Raw genomic sequence first — 9,081 nt, 5'->3', positions numbered from 1 at the left:
AGCCAATATGTTTTGGTTAAATAGTGTTTCTGTTGTTATCACCGGTGCTCAAACGAGTTTAATCCACCACTTTGGTAAACTACATCTACATCTATCATCACCATCGTCATTTTAACATACGACGTTAGGCGACGACAAATGTTGATGAACATTTCTGAGGTTTCTCAGAGAAGTGGTGCAGCAGACTATTGCTCGCAACAGGAGGAAGAATTAAAATAAAATGAAAAAAATATTTACACCCTCATTGTAATGTCCCTGCCCAAACAAAGCAGGGGGAACATATATTAATAAAAAAAAATAGTAGAACATCCACTGTTGGGATCAGGCCTCTCAAATAGATTTTTGTCCTATTAAAAAGTTAATTAACGACTTACAACCAGAGTCTTTCGACGACTTTAACAAGGTCGGATATCCCATAGATATATTATAATTTTCTTACGTAACAAAGCGTACAATTGATCAAAGTTATTTTTAGAAGTAACTATGTATGTCTTTGATTTAATTACAGTGTGTTTTAAATTGTAGTACCGCATTGTTGTAAAAACTAAAAATGTAACTAAAAAATCCACGAGTTTCTTGCATGTGTTTATTTACTAAGCAGTTCTTCGAACACTTCTACTTCGTTTTTCGGTCTTGACTAGGGTGAAAACTAATGTGCCCATTATAGTTTTCAAGCCCTATTCTTTATGTCACCTTTCAATCTGTCTCCGTAGTACCCAGTATGAATATTTGTACATAAGATTATTTTAGAGTTTGGTAGTTATACGGAAGTGATGCTTTTTGCCAATAAACGTATTATAAAACTGTACTTCCGTATTTTTCAATATTTTTTTACAAAAGTTATTATTACCGTTATTGCAGAGGTTGAAATTATTATATGTGAATTAGCCACAAAGTGTATGTTTAGTAACCGGCATTTAATTTGTCAAGTCGAAAATCTCTTTCCTCTAAAATTTACATATTTAATATACAATCGATTTTAACTAATACGTATATACAAAGAAAAATATTTCCAATACCTCAAATCAACTGCCGCGTAGTAAACCATTTTATTAGAGTTCCAAATTTTCAGACCCAAAGTATTATTTTTAGATATCAAGCCGTAAAAATAAAAGTTCAAACTCAATAACCTATAAACTGATTAACTTGAACTTATAAATGTATGTATGTCTGTTTACTATTAAAAGAAATAAGCGACATTACGTCCGTTCATATATAATATTCACAATCATGCACCGCGTACCATTTCACTAAAAGCGTTGACGAGAGTTCGCCCGGTGATTAATCGGGTTTTCATTAGCGCCGCATCCAAAATGACATAGTTATGATACGCCAGTTCAATCAACTCGGTTTCAATAACAATTTTTCATTCTCGACACACTAATTAAGTGCGTTTCATAAATATTTGACTAAAATAACTTCGCAGCTAAAACAAATTTGTGCTTTACTCCGGTAAAAATAAGATTTGGATTTGTTGAAATCGCTACCCCGTTAGTAACAGACCTTAAAACGACATCCTTAGTAACAAGTGTAAAATATTTTCCCCAATCGTTGTACCTGGTGCCCCCCAGGGATATTTCAAGGGTGAATAAGCTCGCATAATGGCAAAGGGTACAATATTTTAAATTTCAATCGCTGCGAGCGGTCCAGCCACACTGAGGGTGGCAGAGAACAAAGATTTTAGTCGGCGACTTTAGCTAAGTGCCATAATAAGAAGTTATATTTAAAAAAAAATTATATATTTTAAACGAACATTATGTCAAAATTATTTTCTTGTAAAAATGATGACTTTGTTGAATTCTGAAAAGTTGTCATTCATCATGCTATTCCAGCTGTAAGACGTCAACTGCAAGATATAGTCCACTGCCATAGGTTTTAAAAAGAACCTGTCGGAAACAGCCTCAATCTAGAATTTTCTAAAGACATAAGGATGTCTACCCACCTCGTGAGTAGTCATCTTACGCCGAGCTTACCTGTCGGTGATATGTTTAATCTAGAATTACAAAGCCCTAGCGAACTGTTCTAAGTTCTACTTGGCCTGCTCACTACCTCTTGAACATGCCGATCTCATGGGCTGTATTTACTTTTCTTCTGTTTACTTTCGGTCATCTTCGGATCTTCCACTAACTGATTTGATCTCGTAAAGTAATTCCGAGTATAGCTCTCTCCATTGCTTGAAATGAAAGACCGCGTTCTTATTTTTCCATATCTCATTTTTTTTAAATCAACATTACTTCCGAAAAATCTAATACGAAGGTAGTTAATAATACAAATAAATATACACATACATACAAATATTCTATAGAAAGGAACTTCCTTATTGGGATGTTATAGTAATTTAGATCAACGATTTTTGTCGAAAATTCAACATAAAATCACGGTCGCAGTATTCGGAGACTAGAAATACATAAAGCTCTTTAAAATTAACCTGAAATATTTCTTTTAAAACAAATAGAAATCCTTATAAATATATGATATAATATATATGCCCTACAAAGGAATGATGGAAAATGAGAAATCTGTTCTTTTTCTTAAATATCAGGTGTTATAAAATCGTGATCTCCCCTTCGTACATTAACATTTTTAGCGACGGATTAATTCTCCCAATCGTTATCGCCGCCTTACGATTGCTAGAGAATTAATAACGGTAGAAGGCACCTTTTCAGACAAATTGCAAATTTTATGCTACGCACTGATAAAGCACCTATAATCATTATTATAAGTCATAAATTTGATTGAAATTCGGTCACATTTCGGCAGTCCTTATCGCGTGGCTGCAGTCGGTTTGAAAAATACCTTTTCTTGAATCCGTGATTTGAGCTCCGTTCGCACGACACTTCCGATCGATTTGCGTTTAATGGTCGCTATAAACGTGTTTCAATTTCTGAAACATTTTGTTAACACTAATAAATTATTTTTAAATTAATTATTTATCTTCAAGAGACAAACTTTCCATCCAGATGTAAATTTCACGAAATACTTTTCAATTTAAATGTTTTAGTTAGCGATTATATTATGTGTTTATTAATATGGTTAAAGTTTATTTAATTATATTATTCTGTAAGCAAAATCTTGATAGTATCATAATTAACCATGTTTTGGATTTAAAACGAGTGATATTTTTTCTGTATATCAACCATCATAACGATTGTTGATATACAGAAAAACTTTATCTAGTATATCATATATCTCTAAACTCTATTTTTTAATTAGAATAAATTAAAAAAAATCTTTTTAATGGTATTGTAGCTTTTTGTTCCTAAAGCAAATCTGTTGACCTATTTTTGTCTTCTTTCTTTCGTGATTTGGTTGATGTGTAGAATTATGTTTACCGATCACTTGTATTCTTAATCAGTATCTTTTATTTTTTTACAGTTATATATTCATATGTCGCTAACTTTACCTACTTAAGATTAAGCAAAAGATAAGTTTTAATGCTGTCTCTATCTCAAAGTCAGTACAATGATCTAATGTCAACTTTGTCAATGGTCCTAAATACTTAAAATCTTTAAAATAAGTTTATTTAAAACACCACAACATTAATATTATTATTTATTCGTTTTAGACGCAGCGAGAGGGTAAAAGATTTCAAAAGACTTATTTCTTTCGTCAAGTTTAAATGTTGTGCGAAAATATTGGGAAAATATATTAGGAAATATTTTAATAAACAAAATAAATCGCATTTAACGAAACAAAGCATTCGTAATTTTCTCTGGAAGATCTCGTTACAGTCTTAATGAATCTATTCAGAGTTTACGGAGCGAAGCGTGGCGCGAAAGAAGCGGGGAGGGTTAGGTTTGCTCTAATCATTTGCGCTAGAGCCGAAAACGAGACGAACTTCTCTATGTAAACGTAGTGATGGGCTGCGGACGCTATTGTGACTTTCGACTTCACATGACAGACGTAGTCTAATCCTTCGCAATTAGTTTTTGGCAAGGAAAATTAACACAGATCTAGAAAATTTTTTAAAGATCACATTAAGTAAATTAAATTCCAACTTAATATATATTACCGATATACGAGTATCCTCCAATTATATTGATATTTGTAAAACCTTTATTACCAACAACTTAAATAACTCTCAAAATTAGTTACATTATGTTTGGAACACTGCACATTGTATAAATCTTCCCCAGCTTAGACCAAAATTTCCATTTTTTCTTCTTCCTTCTTCGTACCGTTTCAACTATTGTTACTATTTCGGAATGTTATTTATTTTTTGGGCAGCCTTTTCTTCGTTTACCTATTGGACTTTCCCATATTGTCGATTCTAGAGTTTATCTCTTGTCCTTTTATCTTGCTAGATGTAGTCTTATAAACAAAAGCTTTCAAAAGGAACTGCTATGAAATGTAGAAAATGTAATATACAATTTCTGGTAACATATTATTCTTAGTTTATGACAAGAAGTATCATGTATACGACGTAGTGAATAATTTCTATACAACCAGTACAAAAATTGTTATTTATAGCAAACCGTAAGTGTGTTCAAAACTATGTTATAGCATCATCGTTTACCATGACGTGAACTATAAAAGCATTAGATTAAGGTGTTATAATTATAAGCCCTTTTGTCTTGAATGAAATCAGTAAACGATGTCTTTTGTATCATCATTTCAGTGGCATGGTCTAAAGGTAAACATGGGCCTCCAAAAAAGGATCCTAAAAAGTCTTAACTAGGTCCGTCCACCTTGTGGGTAGACATCCTAAGCTGCGCTTGCTAGGCCGTAGTCTCAACTCTAGAATCTCAAGGCCCCAGTGGCCATGTGTTTTGTGAGTGTCACTTGAACTCTTCAATCAACTCAGTTACTTCGCTTACTTTAATTTTTAATTTGATCCCTGCATTTTTGATTCGATTTCGTTGGTAAATCCCAATCTCTCTCACTAACTCGTTGAACGACTGTGAGCTTGCCAATGATCTATCTCGAACTAATCTGAAGTTATATAGCACGTTTTAGTACCATAAGTAGTCAATGGTATCACATGTACATAAAAATACAGCTTAAATTTGTTTAATAATTAATTATTTCTTGCAATTTTAGCAGTTATTATCAAAAACGAAAACCTATGGTATAGAAAACAATAGATTTTGTTATATTTCTTGCATATTTTAAATTGCAATAGGTAATTACAGTTAAATAAAAACTGTGATATTTATTTTCAATAATAACACATTATTGAAAATAAATATAGAAGACATATAAAATGTATTTGCTTGTGTGGAACATGTGAACGTAGCAAGAGTGAATAGACCAATATTTTCATAGGAACACTCAGCGGAGTAATCTTATTAGGGCGCGAATTATATTTAGGTTGAGAGCGGGCGGTGTTGCGCGGTGTCTCGGCGTAAACTAATTGCATTTACAGCGATAGAGCTCTGAGACGGAGCAAGCGATGCTAATGGACGGTATTAATTAACGCGAGAGTCTCATCAAATCTCGACCCACGTAAAATATCTCTTTCCAAAGGTTTATGTTGGTAATAACCATTTATTTATTCGAAACCAAAGGAAAAATTGTAACTTCACAGGTCCTACGCACACGAGATTCTTTCCCGAATGCCTAGTTCGTTAATCAATTAGCTGTTAACTTGTATTTTCTAAATGTATTACATGGTGACTTGTAAATATGTCTAGTATTATAAAGGCTAATGTAATTTGAATAACTTTTAGTAACGATGACATGACGATATAACGAAGGTATAGTAAATGAAAATAGATACATCGTAATTTTTTTTAATGTATGACAAAATTACCAACAATCCTTACGTCCTTATTTTAAAGTTCCAATTAAATTTAACGTAGATAAAATAACAACAAGGTGGGGAGACGACCAAAGTCATCCGAAGACACTTGATGCTCGCCGCTTTCTTTCGGTGGTATTGAAAATTTATGGGGAAAGCCAATGTCCAGTAGTGAAAGATGTCGCTATAAGTAACTTGGAATAATAATTCTTTATTATTAAATATTAAAAAAATTTTATGTTTGAAGATTTAAATAAATAAAGTAAAAGTCGGGCAGAGAAGCTCTCGTTACCAATAAATACCGATGACTGCTGAAGGGTGTGAAAATTTTAACACCTGCAAATATTATTTTATAAAAAAAGTCAAAGCAAATAAATCATATGTAGTTTCAGCCCGTAGATGCCCACTGCAATCCTCCCACAGAGATATCTAAGAGGTCTAAATAGAGCATGTAATCACCACGTTTAACAGGCGGGTTGGCGATCGCAGTTTTAAATTATGGTACGCAGGTCATCCTCTGGAAACTATTTTGTGAACAGTGGCAATCCTATATAGTTAATACACAAAGTGTAAAATCTAATAATAATCTATTAAAGAATTATTCGCACAGACTAACTGCTGATACAAGTATTTAAAAACAACAAAACGAAGCATATATGTATTTAGAATTTCATTATATTTGTTTTTGCAAGCAATTTTAACTGTTCTTGCCAAAGACAGAAAGACTAACTATCTACGAGAACTGGTCGAAAGCGCAAAAAAATCCCCAAAGTTTATCTTTAACTCCCAAAGAACGGCTGTTGGTCTGCACTTAAGGAAAATATCTGAATCCCCTGATCGGAGAAGTTTGAAAAGAGAGTGCTCGAATTCTCGATCGATGCAACTGAGATCGCGCCGGATAAGAATTCTTAAAGAAATTTCGTAATAATTCCGAAGCGGTGAACTTGATGTTACGACGCGGGAGTTTACCGAACTTAGACAGCTGTCGAACTTTACACACGCGCCGATATTGAAGACGTCGGAATTTGAGAATTGATAAGTTGACTCGCTGACAGCGTGAGACACAGTTTATTATGTGTAGTCTCCTTTGTGAAAGTTATGACAACACTGTATATTAAAATAACTCTAATTTTCAAAGAGACTTCGGAGTTATGAAAACTTTTCGTAAAAATATTTTTTATAGATTTTGTGTATTTATCGATTACTGTCAAAAAAACAAACAATTCTATTTTTAATGACATATATAATATGATAACACGATATTACATATAAACATGTATTGGGGCCTATATTTATTATAAACCTATCTATAGTCCATTAATTAAGATACATTTGAATACAAAATAAAACTAATTGATCAATATTTATTGAAGAAATTACCTAAGAATTTGATCATTTTATTTTTAAAAATATATCAAGAGAGTTTATGTTACTAATATAACTGGGTAAACTCAGTACACAATATTTAAACAACAATAGTATTGCCGCACGTTTCAATAGAGTCGCAATTCAGCAATTATCTTTTCTACTGTCAACTAAATTGCTGCTCTCACTTTAATCCTCTTTCCTTTAATTGCCTTTAGAGGCTCTTACGACGAAAATTTAAATTTGAAAAAAGAACTGTTAATGGCGATAATAGCGTACTGAGAGGAGAATAAGTGTAAATGGCTTTATGTTTCTTATTTTCTATTTTATTGCCTATTTTACACTTACAATTTATATGCAAAGTTAACTTTAATGTTGTTTGTAAATAACACTGTTAATAAATTTTATCACCGATATTTATTTAAACAAAGTTTGCAATTTTACGAATATTTTGTAAAAATAATAAAATGTACTACTAAAGATAACTGCTCCCTGGGAAACAAATTACCTGAATAGCAATCTAATAAGGTGAACATGTACGACCTTGTTAACGAAATAACTAGAAGTAAATTCACATTGAAACTACATGCTGTGGTGGTAGGATTTAAATGTTTTATAGCAAAATGTACCCATTTCTGGAACGGGGTTCCATAGCAGCATTGGTAGGATCTTTGATAGGAAGAGGATTCTCGCCGGTAAAAGTAAACGCTAATGCATTGTCAGCCTCAAGCACCGTACTCAATTAATAATTATATAATTTGAAATATTTCATACATTAAAAGCAATACTTTACAATCGTTTCATAATGTCTTGTACAATATTTTATTAGGCTGTTGCCAATAATGCGACAAAAAATTTATCACCGCCACGAGGCTTTAATAATAGTTGAAACGAAACACGCCCCAGTTCCACTTCCAAGAATTTAATATCGTTTCAAATTGGGAAAATAATATACTTCGATGTCCGTTGCAGGAAATGCAATCACGCCAGTTAGAGGGTGTAATTAAATATTAATCTTGTTGCTCCGACTTTGATGACTTATGTTTTGTCGATTGACGCAAACTTGACGAATATTGCTTGTCAGCGTTAATCACATCGTAAATTTGCACAAGTTTGATCGAATCATTACGGATATTAGTTTGTAGTAAGAGAAGTGACGTTTAATATTAGAGTCCAACTACCTAAAACCCCAAGATGGTCCTCATCACAATGCATATGAAGGGTTATAGTGTAATCGGCCTCTCGTTGGCGTTCCTTGAGTAGTTCATTACGCAGCCAGAGTGGTTGAAATACCGGGTTAGTCATTAACCGGGAAATTCTGATTAACTGTACATCCTAGTCCGAAGTACAACAAATTAGTCATTTATAGTCCTTTACTTTTAGTAAGAGTTTAAAATTTGATCAAGCAGACAGGAAAAAATCTTTTGGGAAATTATAAACGATTGTAAAACTTCTTTATAGAAAATGGACAAAAATATAATGTTGATTAAAGTAAAATGATCTAATCTTTTATCACTGCTGTATTTGTAAATAAAAATCGGTCCGCGTCATACAAAGAGAAATTGAATTTATTAAAATCAAATCGAAAATGAGATTTCTTGTGCCTAAAATTTTTCACAAACTATGAAAAATGTAACGATAAACAATCATTAATCATCATTTAAAGAATCTGTTTCATTTACGCTCGCTGGCGCAAATATATTTAAAATACGTTATAAATCGATTCCCGGCATTCGTAATTAGTGTCATTCATCAGATTTTCATTTTCGATACGGATATTTAAATAGTTCGATTAACGTGTATCTCCCGGTATTGGGATCCTAATTAAAATTTTATGCATTTTTTACATTAAATGATACTTTCTTTTTATTTATTTATTTAAATAAACATGTAACTTTCAATATGATTTATTCATCTTTACTTATAGTGACATGTTTAACTGTTGAATGTAAAAATCGATATAATATTATTATTTT

The sequence above is a fragment of the Battus philenor genome, unplaced genomic scaffold (assembly GCF_028537555.1).
Source record: "Battus philenor isolate CCGP_79_NKW_IND1 unplaced genomic scaffold, ilBatPhil1.0.hap1 SCAF_11, whole genome shotgun sequence".
Classification (NCBI taxonomy): Eukaryota; Metazoa; Arthropoda; class Insecta; order Lepidoptera; family Papilionidae; genus Battus; species Battus philenor.
Note: the sequence above shows the minus strand (reverse complement) of the source record.